We start from the raw sequence: 17,534 nt of genomic DNA, 5'->3' as shown, positions 1-17,534 counted from the left end.
ATAGATCGATAGATAGATATGAGATAGATAGATAGATATGAGATAGATATGAGATAGATAGATATGAGATAGATCGATAGATAGATAGATATGAGATAGATAGATATGAGATAGATCGATAGATAGATATGAGATAGATAGATATGAGATAGATAGATATGAGATAGATAGATATGAGATAGATAGATATGAGATAGATAGGAGATAGATAGATCGATCAATATGAGATAGATAGATTTGAGATAGATGGATAGATAGATATGAGATAGATAGATATGAGATAGATAGATAGATATGAGATAGATAGATATGAGATAGATAGATATGAGATAGATATGAGATAGATCGATAGATAGATATGAGATAGATAGATATGAGATGAGATAGATAGATATGAGATGAGATAGATAGATAGATAGATATGAGATAGATCGATAGATAGATATGAGATAGATAGATAGATAGATAGATAGATATGAGAGAGATAGATAGGAGATAGATAGGAGATAGATAGATCGATCAATATGAGATAGATGGATAGATATGAGATAGATGGATAAATATGTGGTGAGGGTGTAGGAAAGGCAGATGTTATTAACCCTTAGGGCAGATGGTATTAACCCTTTGTGTTCGTGGCACCAGGGCATGGTTTACCTAATTCACCACCCGAGATATAGCCGAGGATTCCTGGGCCAGGCGCCAGGCAAATATTCGCTCCGATGCAAGGTTACGGAACAATGGCTTTTTACTGAGGCAGACAAGGTGATACAGTCTTTAAAGCTCAGTTCTGGGGAGGTGCAGGGTGAACTTCAGGAAGCTTGCTGGGACTTGACTGACCTGACTGATGCCGCCACACTTATTAACAGACTTGACTTGGACTGGACTTGACTAGATTTCCCACTGGTTTAGGTCCTACCTTGCAGCTTTGATTTTTACAGGGGTTAAGTAGGTCCTTACTCAGGCTGAACCTCAGCTAGATCTCCTGAATAGAACTGACTAGGCTAGATTTCTGAGGAGTGTGGGGCCAGGTGACATTGACTGAATCTGCCCAATAGGATGGGTAGGGGTACAGAAGGGCACCTTCTGTACTGGGCCACCACAAATAGATAGATATGAGATAAATAGATATGGGATAGATATGAGATTGAGATAGATAGATATGAGATAGATAGATAGATAGATGGATAGATAGATATGAGATAGATATGAGATAGATAGATAGATAGATAGATATGAGATAGATAGATGTGAGAGATAGATAGATAGATAAATAGATAATAGAGGGATAGATATGGGATAGATAGATAGATAGATATGAGATAGATAGATATGAGATAGATAGATATGAAAGATAGATAGATAGATAAATAGATAATAGAGGGATAGATATGGGATAGATAGATAGATAGATAGATATCCAAGGTAGTAATCCGCAGCACTCCAAGAGTAGGCTGCATGGCAGCTGAAACGTTGCTTTGTATTAGTATGGAATAAAGCACTTTATTTTTGCACCTACTCTTGGAGTGCTGCGGATTACTACCTTGGATGTGTGACTGCCTTGACCGGGCTATACCGCCGCTGGCACCGTTCTTATTTATCTACCTTTTTGGATGTGCTGCTCTGTTGGTATTTTGGGTAGATAGATAGATAGATATGAGATAGATAGATAGATAGATAGATAGATATGAGATAGATATGAGATAGATAGATAGATATGAGATAGATAGATAGATATGAGATAGATAGATATGAGATTGATAAATATGAGATAGATAGATAGATATGAGATAGATAGATATGAGATTGATAAATATGAGATAGATAGATATGAGATAGATAGATATGAGATAGATAGATATGAGATAGATAGCTATGAGATAGATAGATAGATAGATATGAGATAGATAGAGAGATAGATATGAGATAGATAGATTGATAGATATGAGATAGATAGATTGGATAGATAAACAGATAAATAGATGAGATAGATATGAGATAGATAGATAGATAGATATGAGATAGATAGATATGAGATAGATAGATAGATATGAGATAGATAGATAAATAAATAAATAGATGAGATAGATATGAGATAGATAGATATCAGACAGATAGATAGATAGATAGATAGATAGATATGAGATAGATAGATTGATAGATATGAGATAGATAAATAGATGAGATAGATAGATAAATAGATGAGATAGATAGATAAATAGATGAGATAGATATGAGATAGATAGATATGAGATAGATAAATAAATAGATGAGATAGATATGAGATAGATAGATATGAGATAGATAGATAAATAAATAGATGAGATAGATAGATAGATAGATAGATAGATTGGATAGACGATGACCCTGCTGTCACCTCATTGTTTATCCATATCCCCATGGATTCCCAATGCCCCTAATTGCAAAAGACTAAAATATATTGTGTATAAGAAAAGCAACTTCACTTAACCCCTGACACATATGTGGGTTGTGTCCAACATGGGGGGGAACCCTGGTAAACGCTTCCACAATCATCTGATAGCTGGAGAAGGGTGGGGGACCACAAGGTCTATGCTCTGCTTCCACCACTGCACCATGGACCCCATATCAATAACATCAATGAGTCCTTCAGCATCAATGGTCTAAGAGGGTCCATCAATAGGGCGTATGATAAGGAAGGTCTATCACAGCGAACCCCTTTTATTTATATCACTGCTATATGACAGCTCGGCGCCAAAAATTCTTCTCCTAGTAGGAGGGCGGCGCTTGTGTCTGGATTTGAGGCATCTCCTTAATAACATCTTGTTCATCGATTCTCCTGCTGAGCTCTGATCCGTCTCATTCCCAATAACCCACAGTCTCTATTGCCGGCGATCACTTAGTTAACCATGATGGATCGGCCATTGTCCCGCAGCCATAAATTGATACCATACTAGAAATGAGCAGCTTCACTCCGTACGGGGTAAAAAAAAATTCCCTCGCCGCAAAACACGTATTCTTCAGACGAAGCACGCAGAGTATTAAATTGTCCAGGCGAATAATTCCCTGCAACAGTAAGTTATGTTCCTCCTCCGAAATGAGAGGATTTGTTATGTCTGTCATGAGGCCAGCTGGCCGCGCTTCTCCAAATGTATGTGACCGCGGCGTACAGGCCGGCCGCCACTCTGCAATCTGTCACACCAAAGCAGAACACTCCGCTCAGGACGTTTTCAGACGCCTCCGATAACTCACCCAGGACTCTCGCTCAGTCTTTTCCAACTTCTTCCTAAATCTCATTTATGAGGCCCATATTCTTTTACATTTATAGGGCTCAGATTTCACGAGGTTATTTTCAGCTGCGTGTTGTCAAAGACAAGGAGAAGACCCATCTGTCCGCCATCTTGGACCATATGAAATAAGGACTTGGTAAGCAGCCTGGCTGGACCCTAAAGCCTTGAGGATTGGCTGTTATCACCAAGGAATTGACATAGACAATCCCTGTAACTAACTGAAGAGCCCCAAATGCTGCAAGGAAACTTAACTGCAATGCTTAATGGGAAAAATATGCAAATTAGCTCTCGTTCAGCAGGTAAAAAAATGGTCCCTCTAGTGTCACCTATATGTAGCCTCCCTTCAGTCAATGGCCGGTTTATATCTCTAGTCATGTTTCAAGTCTCTTACTTGGGTGGGACATTAAAGGGGTACTCCGGTGCTCCAGCATTCTGAAAAAAAATTTCAAAACGCTTGGTGCCGGAGTACGTCACGACCACTGCCGCAAGAAACCGGCGTTTGTTTAGAAAATTTGGGTGCTGAGGGAGATCGCAGGGGTCCCCAGCAGCGGGACCCCACATGGTCAGACATCTTATCCCCTATCCAAAAGATGTCTAGCAGCGGAGTACCCCTTTAAAGCACAGTATAGCTAGCTATAGGTGGCACTAGAGAGACAGCTTTCTTCCTTCTGGAGGAGAGTTAATTTGAATACATTATCTCTAGCAAAACTTTTTTGAAATAGAAGAAACTTAGCAGGCCCCGCCCGCCACTCTGCAATGGGGCTGCAACGGGGTATTTTACCTTTAGTCAGACCTTAATTCCTTATCTGCCCCCCCCATGCTGATGTGCTTAGCTCCTGGAAGATTGTTTAGACCAGAACCCGGCAACCAGGGTGCATTTGAGTGGCACACTGTGGAGCTGTGAGGGAGTGCCGGCATTCTTGTGACGCCGCTACTTTAAAATAGCAGTGGCTACTGGTAGCAGACGTGCCATGCGCAGGAAATCTGCTAAAACATGAAGGCCAGTAATGTCAGCTGATGTGTCCCTCCATTTCCCTGCCTGAAGCCTGCCAAAGAGGAGGAGGGGAACGTGTCGTCACTGCCTATTGTAACAATTCACTTTTAGTAGGACACTATCGAATAGAGGGACTATTACTCTATGGGGGCTATAACAATATGGGGGCCTACTGCTATGTGGCGGCTGTATTTAAATAGTGGGAATACTGCTATATGGGTGCTGCATCAATATGGCGGCCTACTGCTATTTGGTAATTTTATAGAATATAAATATATATATATATATATATATAGGCCTACTGCTATATAGAGGCTGTATAGGTATAATGACCTACTACTATATGGGAGCACAAAAGCAAAGAGGAGGCCTACTGCTATGTGGCGGCTGTATTTAAATGGGGGGGACTACTGCTATATGGGTGCTGTATCAATATGGGAGCACAAAAGCACAGAGGGGGACTACTGCTATATGGGAGCACAAAGTGGGCACTATTACTGTGTGAGGAAATACTCATGAAGGGTTTGTATATAGATGGTGATGATATTGGAGAAAAGTGCGTCTGTCAAGTCATGGCTGAGAAGTTCTCATGGCGGTTTGGGCTGGATGAAGAAGAAATCGAAAAATGAATGACTCAGATCAAAGAAGACGTCACCTGTGAGTCACTGGATGTAACTGTATCATATATTCTATCTATATTATGCAGGGTCGGGATGATACTAAGGGCTGTATAATGCTGTAGAAAAGCATAGTTTTTTTATTAGGATTTTAGGGGCACAGGTTTAGGCTGCTCGGTGATAAAAGACAACATTAGTCTACAGATGTGAACCGACTCCATGTCCTCCCCGCTTCATAACAGTCAGAGCAGCCCAAGTCCTTGCATATGACTCAGGACGTTGTTATTCCTGTTTTATGCTTTGTGCTCCGACTATTAATAGTGACAGTTCAGAACAATCTAAGACGTGTGCGAGTCGGCCCCCGGCCCAAATCAAATAAGGTCTGGAGCTGTTCAGTGTGAAGGAGACATTGGTCTCACGTATATATAACAGACAGCAAACATCTCCATGGGCTGAGGAACGACTGTACTGAACCTCCCAGAACCCGACAGTAACCCTGGCATTGAAGGGGTTTATCAGATCCTGGTTTAAAGCTGAATATTGGCTTTAACTTGTACTAATCCTGAGCTACATCCTGTATTATACTCCAGAGCTGTACTCACTATTCTGCTGGTGAGGTCACTGTGTACATACATTACATTACTTATCCTGTACTGATCCTGAGTTATATCCTGTATTATACTCCAGAGCTGTACTCACTATTCTGCTGGTGAGGTCACTGTGTACATACATTACATTACTTATCCTGTACTTATCCTGAGCTACATCCTGTATTATACTCCAGAGCTGTACTCACTATTCTGCTGGTGAGGTCACTGTGTACATACATTACATTACTTATCCTGTACTTATCCTGAGTTATATCCTGTATTATACTCCAGAGCTGTACTCACTATTCTGCTGGTGAGGTCACTGTGTACATACATTACTTATCCTGTACTGATCCTGAGTTATATCCTGTATTATACTCCAGAGCTGTACTCCCTATTCTGCTGGTGAGGTCACTGTGTACATACATTACATTACTTATCCTGTACTGATCCTGAGTTATATCCTGTATTATACCCCAGAGCTGTACTCACTATTCTGCTGGTGAGGTCACTGTGTACATACATTACTTATCCTGTACTGATCCTGAGTTATATCCTGTATTATACTCCAGAGCTGTACTCCCTATTCTGCTGGTGAGGTCACTGTGTACATACATTACATTACTTATCCTGTACTGATCCTGAGTTATATCCTGTATTATACTCCAGAGCTGTACTCACTATTCTGCTGGTGAGGTCACTGTGTACATACATTACATTACTTATCCTGTACTTATCCTGAGCTACATCCTGTATTATACTCCAGAGCTGTACTCACTATTCTGCTGGTGAGGTCACTGTGTACATACATTACATTACTTATCCTGTACTTATCCTGAGTTATATCCTGTATTATACTCCAGAGCTGTACTCACTATTCTGCTGGTGAGGTCACTGTGTACATACATTACTTATCCTGTACTGATCCTGAGTTATATCCTGTATTATACTCCAGAGCTGTACTCCCTATTCTGCTGGTGAGGTCACTGTGTACATACATTACATTACTTATCCTGTACTGATCCTGAGTTATATCCTGTATTATACCCCAGAGCTGTACTCACTATTCTGCTGGTGAGGTCACTGTGTACATACATTACTTATCCTGTACTGATCCTGAGTTATATCCTGTATTATACTCCAGAGCTGTACTCCCTATTCTGCTGGTGAGGTCACTGTGTACATACATTACATTACTTATCCTGTACTGATCCTGAGTTATATCCTGTATTATACCCCAGAGCTGTACTCACTATTCTGCTGGTGAGATCACTGTGTTCATACATTACATTACTTATCCTGTACTGACCCTGAGTTATATCCTGTATTATACTCCAGAGCTGTACTCACTATTCTGCTGGTGAGGTCACTGTGTACATACATTACATTACTTATCCTGTACTTATCCTGAGTTATATCCTGTATTATACTCCAGAGCTGTACTCACTATTCTGCTGGTGAGGTCACTGTGTACATACATTACTTATCCTGTACTGATCCTGAGTTATATCCTGTATTATACCCCAGAGCTGTACTCACTATTCTGCTGGTGAGATCACTGTGTTCATACATTACATTACTTATCCTGTACTGACCCTGAGTTATATCCTGTATTATACTCCAGAGCTGTACTCACTATTCTGCTGGTGAGGTCACTGTGTACATACATTACATTACTTATCCTGTACTTATCCTGAGTTATATCCTGTATTATACTCCAGAGCTGTACTCACTATTCTGCTGGTGAGGTCACTGTGTACATACATTACATTACTTATCCTATACTGATCCTGAGTTATATCCTGTATTATACTCCAGAGCTGCACTCACTATTCTGCTGCCAATACAGCTCAGACAAAAGTTAATAATAAGTTTGTTTTTTTTTGAATGATTTGTCATGTAATGATAATGAAGTGCACAACATTACAGATTTTCCATTCAGGAGTCTAGTAAAGCTGGATGACAACTGTACCTTGGCAGAATCCTTTGCACCAGGTGCTACAGGACACGTCTATTGATAACCTCTGGGTTGGGTATTGGCGTTCCTCCCCTCGGCACAGCTGATCTGTTCTTAGCAACAAAGACCTCAGGTTTGGCAAACAGTCATCAATCAGGGCCGCCGGCTACTGTCCAGGGCGAGACCCCCCAGGAGCTCCTGTAAAACAGACACAAAACATGAAGGGGCTGCCACGCTGCGCCTGTCACACAATAAACAGCGTGTCAATACTCTTGTCTCTAGTCATTTGTAAGACATGAGTTCCCAGGTCTATCTGCACCTCTGGAGCTAATCCCTCTGGTGGGCCGCTGTCAGGGGTCAAGTCCTAGAGCAGTGGTCTTCAAACTGCGGACCTCCAGATATTGCAAAACTGCAACTCCCAGCATGCCTCTTCTTCTCCGGCTTAGATACCTTGCTGCAACCCAGTGTCTCCCAACCAGTGTGCCTCCAGCTGTTGCAAAACTACAACTCCCAGCATGCTGGGAGTTGTAGTTTTGCAACATGTGGAGGTCCGCAGGTTGGAGACCACTGTCCTAGGGGAAAAAAAAGTGTGGGAACAAACCCAAGATTTCCACTCAAGGTATGATCCTGCAGGACTCCTGCTAATGGGAACAGTGTTCCTGCTGTGGAAAAAGTGCAGGAACTCCATTCCCATGCGTTCCTGCTGTGATATGGGAACGGGCATTAGGAGACCCCAGGAGGACACCCCCCAATGACACACTCATCTACACACTGTGGCAAATGTATCACGTGCACCATTGTGTCACCATATAAGAGAAAGCCATGGTGCTCATACTGTGTCAACCATATTGCCTCATGAGACACCAGACAATACAATTAGGGGTTGACGGTATTTTAATGCCTCTGCCGGTAATTTTGTTGCAAAAGTCGGTATTTTTTTTTTAGGAAAGAGCCCCCGACCGCTTCGGACAGAATCAAATGATGCGCCCTTAGCCCCGCTGCCCTGGCCCTGCAAAAGAGTATGGCACAGGGGGGATCAATGGGATGTCACGCATATATAATGATCCACTGTTGCCCAGGGTCCCCATGAGTTGTCAATCCACCCCTGACCCCTGCTGTGGACCTCACTGCCAGACTCTGGGGGCTGAGGGGTTAATTTGCCGAAGCTGGGCTGGTACGTGACATGGCACCCCTTAAATGGGTACTGCCAAATACAAAAATCACAAAATACAGAGGAGTGCTATCAGACAGGAGAGCGCACAGAGGAGTGCTATCAGACAGGAGAGAGCACAGAGGAGTGCTATCAGACAGGAGAGAGCACAGAGGAGTGCTATCAGACAGGAGAGAGCACAGAGGAGTGCTATCAGACAGGAGAGAGCACAGAGGAGCGCTATCAGACAGGAGAGAGCCAAGAGGAGCGCTATCAGACAAGAGAGAGCACAGAGGAGTACTATCAGACAGGAGAGAGCACAGAGGAGTACTATCAGACAGGAGAGAGCACAGAGGAGTACAATCAGACAGGAGAGAACACAGAGGAGTACTATCAGACAGGAGAGAGCACAGAGGAGTGCTATCAGACAGGAGAGAGCACAGAGGAGCGCTATCAGACAGGAGAGAGCACAGAGGAGTGCTATCAGACAGGAGAGAGCACAGGGGAGCGCTATCAGACAGGAGAGCGCACAGGGGAGCGCTATCAGACAGGAGAGAGCACAGAGGAGTGCTATCAGACAGGAGAGAGCACAGAGGAGTGCTATCAGACAGGAGAGAGCACAGAGGAGTGCTATCAGACAGGAGAGAGCAAAGAGGAGTGCTATCAGACAGGAGAGAGCACAGAGGAGTCCTATCAGACAGGAGAGAGCACAGAGGAGTCCTATCAGACAGGAGAGAGCACAGAGGAGTGCTATCAGACAGGAGAGAGCACAGAGGAGTGCTATCAGACAGGAGAGAGCACAGAGGAGTGCTATCAGACAGGAGAGAGCACAGAGGAGTACTATCAGACAGGAGAGAGCACAGAGGAGTAGTATCAGACAGGAGAGAGCACAGAGGAGTCCTATCAGACAGGAGAGAGCACAGAGGAGTGCTATCAGACAGGAGAGAGCACAGAGGAGTACTATCAGACAGGAGAGAGCACAGAGGAGTGCTATCAGACAGGAGAGAGCACAGAGGAGTGCTATCAGACAGGAGAGAGCACAGAGGAGTACTATCAGCCAGGAGAGAGCACAGAGGAGTGCTATCAGACAGGAAAGAGCACAGAGGAGTACTATCAGCCAGGAGAGAGCACAGAGGAGTACTATCAGCCAGGAGAGAGCACAGAGGAATACTATCAGACAGGAGAGAGCACAGAGGAGTACTATCAGACAGGAGAGATCACAGAGGAGTCCTATCAGACAGGAGAGAGCACAGAGGAGTCCTATCAGACAGGAGAGAGCACAGAGGAGTGTTATCAGACAGAAGAGAGCACAGAGGAGTGCTATCAGACAGGAGAGCGCAGAGGAGTGTTAGCCAATCCTCACTTACTGGACTTTTTCTATACCTGTGCTTCAGCTTGGACAAAGCCATAATTTATATAAAAAGGAAATACCATTTCCTTATGTAGTATATTAGAAAGGTTAATGCTTCACCAAGATGTAAAACATATTAAAAAAAAAGATTCTGTATCTGACAGAGGCCATTTAGGTGACAGTCATAAATCTAAGTAAGGTTTGACACACAAGTACCAGACATAACTGTACAGAGTGCCTACATCTTTGCACCAGTGCTACCACAGTAAACAGAAAGTGCCCATATTATGCCAACCTTAGCACTGCATAAGGGCCAGTCTGAGTATAAGTTTTACTGTCCCTATAAATGCCAGTCAGAAATAGACCAGTCAATGGGTAACCGCTTACCTGGGCACCCTTGTTGGCGTGTATTATCTCTATCCCTAGAACGGCCCCTTAACAATAAGGTGACCATAAACTGTCCCCCTGCTTGGACCCCCAACAATCAGCAGTAATGTATGGGAAAACTCAGCAGTAAGCGCCCAATATCTCAGCAGTGCCACCACAGGAAAAACTAGGTATTACACAGTGCCTATTCACATCAATGCATTGTCTGTGCCTGGACAGGACAGGTCCTCTAGACTAGAGACACCCTTCATAGAATCTATTCATTCTGGCCAGTGAGGATCCTGAATATGGGGCCCCCAACCCCCACCCCCCCCCCCCCCCCAGCATTAACCCCCCAACCTCCCCCCCCCCCCCCCCCCCAGCATTAACCCAGAATCCCCTAATAGACTGACTATAGGGAAATGTCTTTCATAAACTGGAGGACCCACTTGACCCCTTAATGACACAGAAGGGGTTACACTTATTTTTCAACTCACAGAGCCATATGAGGGCTTGTTTTTTGCAGGACCAATTGTACTTTGTAATAACACCCTTCATACTACCATAAAATATACTGAAAAATAGAAAACAAAAATCCGCCTCTGTTCACAGGTCGTGTGTTGTATTTCAACTCACAGTAGCCAGGTAGACAACAGTTGGAAAATTCAGAGGGAACGGCATATGTTAAAAGGGGTACTCCGCTGCTCAGCGTTTGGAACAAACACTGAAGCTGGCACCGAGAGCTCGTGATGTAATAGCCCCGCCCCCTCATGACGTCACAACCCACCCCCCTCAATGCAAGTCTATGGGAGGGGGCCCCCGTAGACTTACATTGAGGGGGCGGGGTGTGACGTCATGGGGGGGTTATGACATCACGAGCTCCCGGCGTCGGCTCCAGCGTTAAGAACAGTTTGCTCCAAACGCTGAGCAGCGGAGTACCCCTTTAAGCCCTCTGGCACTGTCACATTGCCCAATCATTAAAGGAAAACTGTCAGCTTTCTCCCCCCGCACTAACCAGCAGTACTGGCTGGTAGTGCGGGGACGCTGATCAGTTCGATCCTTACCGTGCCCGGATACGCCGCGCCGTTTGGCCGTAATCTTCTATATTCGGTATATGCAAATGATATAGATCCGGGAACGGTAAGGAGCAAACTGATCAGCGTCCTCGCACTACCAGCCAGTACTGCTGGTTAGTGCGGGGGGGGGGGGGGGGGAAGAAAGCTGACAGTTTTCCTTTAAGGTACTCTGTCAGATGAGCACTCGGAAGCCTTGCCATCCATATAGCACGTGGGTCATTATGGATCTCCGCGATCCTCCTTATGACTTCTATTTTCCATCCTGGCAAACCAAGATCCAAGGCGATAAACCATTTATCTGGCTATAGCTCATTTTTGTTTTACTCCAGAGTCACTCCACTCTTCACCACCACCATACGCCAAGGCCAGAACATGACTTCATGACTCCTTGGAGATATCGCCAGACTTCGGGATCACACCCAATGTTTAGTATCCTTGGCTGAGAAGGAAAAAGAAGGGAAAACCTTTTAGCCTTTTCCTCCAGGATTTTCCAAATTATGAACCTAAAAGTCCGGATACTCGACCTCCGATTAAGCCATAGTTGATGGTCTTGTTCAATAGTGGGCGAGGCTTGAGGAACAAACCATCTCGGGCACCTATAGGGGAGATTATGATGACAATAGGCCTACGGAAGCCTGAAGATTGGACCCATTAGACCACGTTACATCCCGGTTGGTAGTTGTTGATGTTTGGCCAATGCCCAACATCTGGAGTTCAGTAACTAATTTTGTTTTCTCGCATCAATTCGGATAAAACCAAAACCTCCTCTAGATGAAGACTCGTTGCTCCCGACTATCCCTCAAACCCTTTAGCGGAAAGGTCCATCTTGTGACCTTTTCCTGGAATTCGCAACACAATGACAGCAAAAATAACAGCTCGCTGACGAAAATGGCCCCATGTTAAAGCATTTATCCTTTTAGGCGTCCAGGGCTCGGTCTGTCCCAGACAACGCGCCACTTCTCTAAAACGGTGATCCAGCTCCTGTCTGACGTGTCTGCACTCAGGAACATTGTGTATCTCAAGTGCTGCGGCGCGTTCAGACAATTGGATTATTTCATTTCCATCCTATTCACATGCAGACTTGTTGCTCTCTCTCTCTCTCTCTCTACGTTGCCAAAAGGAACCAACTATGACATTTTATTTTTTATTCCTCCTTTTTTTAAAGCGATAGTGCAGTCATTTTCTAATTTTTATAGCAAACTAAATTCAGTTTTTCATATTGGCCACTAGAGGTCAGCCAAGCGAGGTACCTTCAAGAGAAGTGTGTTGCTTTACAGCCTGTTGTGAAAACGAACAAACCTCAATTATTTTTGAAATTTTTATGGTTACGGGCACTTGTTTTTTTTTTTTTTTTCTTTTATGCTAGATTTTCAAGATTTGTTAACTAGATTATACTGTAAAGTAAATGGTTAGGATTTTATCTGACTGATGATACGATGGTACCCCTCCAGTCACCCCCATTTGTTGGGTTGAGGTGGTGTCCAATCAAGTCCCAGTGATGGTCACAGAAGCAAGAGAGAGTAGTTTGCTGTTTTTGCTGGAGGCAGTGACGTGTTCACTCTTGCTAGTAAAGACCCCCTATCTATTGGGGAAAATGGGGGTGTTAGGGCCCTTCTCTAGCTGCAGATGCTGGTTGATCAGTGGAAAAGCACCCATTAATAACTTATGCCCTAGGTTTCCCATTTGTGGCTCTCCAGCTGTTGCAAAACTGTCAAGGCATGCTGGGAGTTGTAGTTTTGCAACAGCTGGACAGCTATTAGTTGGAAGCCTAAAGAATGAGCTATCAATGGTTGCTTCTCAGCCAGCTCTTTGTGGACAGGGGCATTATGTGAGGCAGGGAAGGATGGGGGGTTGTCTGACTGAACAGTGGAAGCAACAGGCTGCCCAGCAATACAGATTATTTAAAGGGGTACTCTGGTGAAAAACAATTTATTTTCATATCAACTCACTCCAGAAAGTTAAACAGATTTGTAAATTACTTCTATTAAAAAAATCTTAATCTTTCCAGTACTTATCAGCTGCTGAAGTTGAGTTGTTCTTTTCTGTCTGCCAACAGTGCTCTTTGCTGACACCTCTGTCTGTCTCAGGAACTGTCCGGAGCAGGGGAGGTTCACAATGGGAATTTGCTCCTACTCTGGACAGTTCCTGAGACGGACAGAGGTGTCAGCAGAGAGCACTGTAGTCAGACAGAAAACAACAACTCAACTTCAGCAGCTGATAAGTACTGGTAGGATTAAGATTTTTTTTTAAAGAAGTAATTTACAAATCTGTTTCACCTTCTGGAGCCAGTTGATATGAAAAAAATAATTCACCGCAATACCCCTTTAAGGAGAAGAAATGAGACGATTTTGCAGAGATAGGTGGCTGTAGGTAACAGTATCAGCACATCGTCATGATCCGTGGCTAGGACTGAAGACCAGTAGGTGGACTGGACGTAAACAGATGATGCAGGACTCCAAGCAGCACAGAGAATTTAAAGGGGTATTCCAGGAAAAAATTTTTTTATATATATATCAACTGGCTCCAGAAAGTTAAACAGATTTGTAAATTACTTCTATTGAAAAATCTTAATCCTTCCAATAATTATCAGCTGTTGAAGTTGAGTTGTTCTTTTCTGTCTGACAACAGTGCTCTCTGCTGACATCCCTGCTTGTCTCGGGAACTGCACAGAGTAGAAGAGGTTTGCTATGGGGATTTTCTTCTACTCTGGACAGCTCCCGAGACAGGTGTCATCAGAGAGCACTTAGACAGAAGAGAACAACTCAACTTCAGCAGCTTATAATTACTGAAAGGATTAAGATTTTTTAACAGAAGTAATTTACAAATCTGTTTAACTTTCTGGAGCCAGTTGATATATAACAAAAAGTTTTTTTTCCTGGATAACCCCTTTAAGGAGACATGTTCTAAATTACATTGCAACAAAGTGTAGCATTGTGTTATCCTATGTAGTTACACCCGTCCCATTGAAATAGGAGTCACTAATGGGCCAGATGGTTGTCTGACAGGTGCAACATATGTAAGGAGCGCAGTCTAAGTGCCCTATGACCCCCCCCCCCCCCCTTTTTCATACACAATGCCAGAAATAGATTTTTGAATGTTCACAGGGCATGCTGGGAGTTGTAGTTTGGCTACAGCAGAAGAGCCGCAGGTTGGGGGGATCGATTGTGTCATCATGACATCATCAGTTGCACAGGTACCAAGCCCCAATGCTTCAAGCTCGTCCTCATTAGACCCCTCTTTAGTGAATACTATGGAAAAACACATTTACATTAAGCCATTAAAGGGGTACTCCGGTGAAAAACTTATTTTTCTTTTTTTTAATCAACTGGTGCCAGAAAGTTAAACAGATTTCGTAATGACTTCTGTTAAAAAATCTTAATTCTTCTAGTACTTATTAGCTGCTGAATACTACAGAGGAAATTATTTTCTTTTTGGAACACAGAGCTCTCTGCTGACATCACGAGCACAGTGCTCTCTGCTGACATCTCTGTCCATTTTAAGAACTGTCCAGAGTAGGAGAAACGTCCCATAGCAGACATAGGCTGCTCTGGACAGTTCCTAAAATGGACAGAGATGTCAGCAGAGAGCACTGTGTTCGTGATGTCAGCGGAGAGCTCTGTGTTGCAAAAAGAAAATAATTTCCTCTGTAGTATTCAGCAGCTGATAAGTTCTGGAAGGATTAAGATTTTTCAATAGAAGTCATTTACAAATCTGTTTAACTTTCTGGCACCAGTTGATTTAAAAAAAAAAATAATTAAAATAAAGTTTTCCACCGGAGTATGCCTTTTAAGCCATTAAGAGGCGCTGTCTGACCCTGCCCGAGCCCCTCCATCATATGTTTTTTTTATTTTATTTTTTTCACGGTCTTTCACAGCAGAAAACATTTTTATATATTTTTTGCCTTGAGAAAATAGCAGAAGGCCAGCGCGGTCACCGTGACCTTAAACAATGCCGTCTGGAGGCCGCTATTATGGCCTATGATAAATTCTTCCAGATGAACGTCTGATGATATTTTATCCGCTCAATAGATGGGAGGGTAAAGAAATGCTTCACTGGCAGAAATGAGGAGGTACCAGGGTGTCTCCAGCTGTTGCAAAACTACAACTTCCAGCATGCCCGGACAGCCTTTGGCTGTCCGGGCATACTGGGAGTTGATGTTTTGCAACAGCTGGGGGCACCCTGGTTGGAAAACATTGCTCTAATGTCTATTGGGATTTGCAGACAGCTAGAGATGAGCGAACTTACAGTAAATTCGATTCGTCACGAACTTCTCGGCTCGGCAGTTGATAACTTTTCCTGCATAAATTAGTTCAGCTTTCAGGTGCTCCCGTGGGCTGGAAAAGGTGGATACAGTCCTAGGAGACTCTTTCCTAGGACTGTATCCACCTTTTCCAGCCCACCGGAGCACCTGAAAGCTGAACTAATTTAAGCAGGATGTCATCAACTGCCGAGCCGAGAAGTTCGTGACGAATCGAATTTACTGTAAATTCGCTCATCTCTAATGAGGAGGCACTAGGGTGTCTCCAGCTGTTGCAAAACTACAACTCCCAGCATGCCCGGACAGCCTTTGGCTGTCCGGGCATGCTGGGAGTTGAAGTTTTGCAACAGTTGGGGGCACCCTGGTTGGAAAACATTGCTCTAATGTCTATTGGGATATGCAGACAGCCCTTAAAGGGGTACTCTGCTAGAAAAAAAAAAAGATTAAATCAACTGGTGCCAGGAAGTTAAATAGATTTGTAAACTATTTCTATTTAAAATTCTTAATCCTTCTAGTACTTATCTGCTGCTGTATACTGCAGAGGAAGTTCTTTTCTTTTTGAATTTACTTTTTTTTCCTGTCTGACCACAGTGCTCTCTACTGACACCTCTGTCCATGTCAGGAACTGTCCAGAGTAGGAGCAAATACCCCATAGCAAACCTCTCCTGCTCTGGACAGTTCCTGACATGGACAGAGGTGTCAGCAGAGAGCACTGTGGTCAGATGCGTTGTAATACCACACACAACCTGAGGGCATGGGGTGGTGCTGTTTTTGTTTTACAGTGTTTCCTAAGCAGGGTGTCTTCGGCTGTTGCAAAACTAAGACCCTAAGCCTTTGGCTGTCTGTGCATGCTGGGAGTTGTAGTTTTGCAACACCTGGAGGCACTTTTGTAGGGAAACACTGTAAAACAAAAACAGTGCCACCCCATGCCCTCAGGTTGTGTGTGGTATTACAACGTGGCTCTATTCACTTTATTAGAGCTGAGCTGCAATACTACATGCACTATTTCTGGAAGAAAGCATTTTAAAGGGATATTCCAGGAATTTTTTTGATTTGACTATGCTACAGGGGCTGTAAAGTTAGTGCAGTTCATAATATAGTGTCTGTACCTCTGTGTGATGTTTTTCTCACAATTCTTCTGTGATTTTCACCCCAATATTTATTTTTAACAGCATACAAAATGACTGTTGTCTCAGATTTTTCCCAGGTTGCAATGCGGCCGAGACCTGACATCAATAGTCAGCTGATGACAGGGAGCCTGTCTGCTTCAATGGGTGGAGCGATCGCTTGGTGGGAGAGAGATCAATCTGCAACTAATGCAACAGCTGTAGGCACCCTGATTGAAAACCACAGGTCTTTTGAATGGATGCAGCTCATTTATGTTTCAATGGGTGGGGTGGCTGATGTGTGGGAGGGAGGAAAAGGAAATTATGGGATTTGTAGGCAAAAAAGAAAAACTCAAACAGGAAATACCAGTTCACAAAAAGCTAGCCACAGTGTTACGGTAATCTCACAACATAGCCGTTTATCCCCAAGACAAGCGCAGATCCTTCCTAAGCATATCCACTACTGTCTGCCAGGTACGTACTAAAATCACCTAATGGTGGAGGACCCCTTTAATTTTAAAGATTTAAAATTAACTCAAATGCAAATAATAAATGTAATAATAAAAATATATAATATAATAAAATATAAAAATAATTATTAATAATAATAATAACTTTAATAATAATAATAATAATAAAAACTTTAATAATAATAAAAACGATGATAATAATAAAATAATAAAAAATAGTAGTAGTAATATAATAAATAAAAAAGAAAAACTCTGATGTCATAACTTGCGAAGCGGAGAGGAAACAGGGCGGCTTTCTGGCCGGCTAGCTACGGAGAAAGGAAAAATTGTGTT

The 17,534-nt window shown here is 43.2% G+C and overlaps 1 protein-coding gene across 4 annotated transcripts in view; it reads right to left on the bottom strand.

Moving 5' to 3' along the window:
- Positions 1–17,534, bottom strand: part of TSPAN18 (tetraspanin 18) — a 153,613-nt gene that overhangs the window by 36,913 nt on the left and 99,166 nt on the right. For all 4 annotated transcript variants that reach the window (XM_056527771.1, XM_056527773.1, XM_056527772.1 and 1 more), the window contains one exon: positions 7,440–7,622. The gene's annotated coding sequence lies outside the window, so the exon portion shown is untranslated. The remainder of the gene's footprint in view (positions 1–7,439; positions 7,623–17,534) is intronic.

Source organism: Hyla sarda, chromosome 6, assembly GCF_029499605.1.
Source record: "Hyla sarda isolate aHylSar1 chromosome 6, aHylSar1.hap1, whole genome shotgun sequence".
NCBI lineage: Eukaryota > Metazoa > Chordata > Amphibia > Anura > Hylidae > Hyla > Hyla sarda.
The sequence above is the reverse complement of the archived record's forward strand: the minus strand, read 5'-3'. Positions and strand labels throughout refer to the sequence as shown.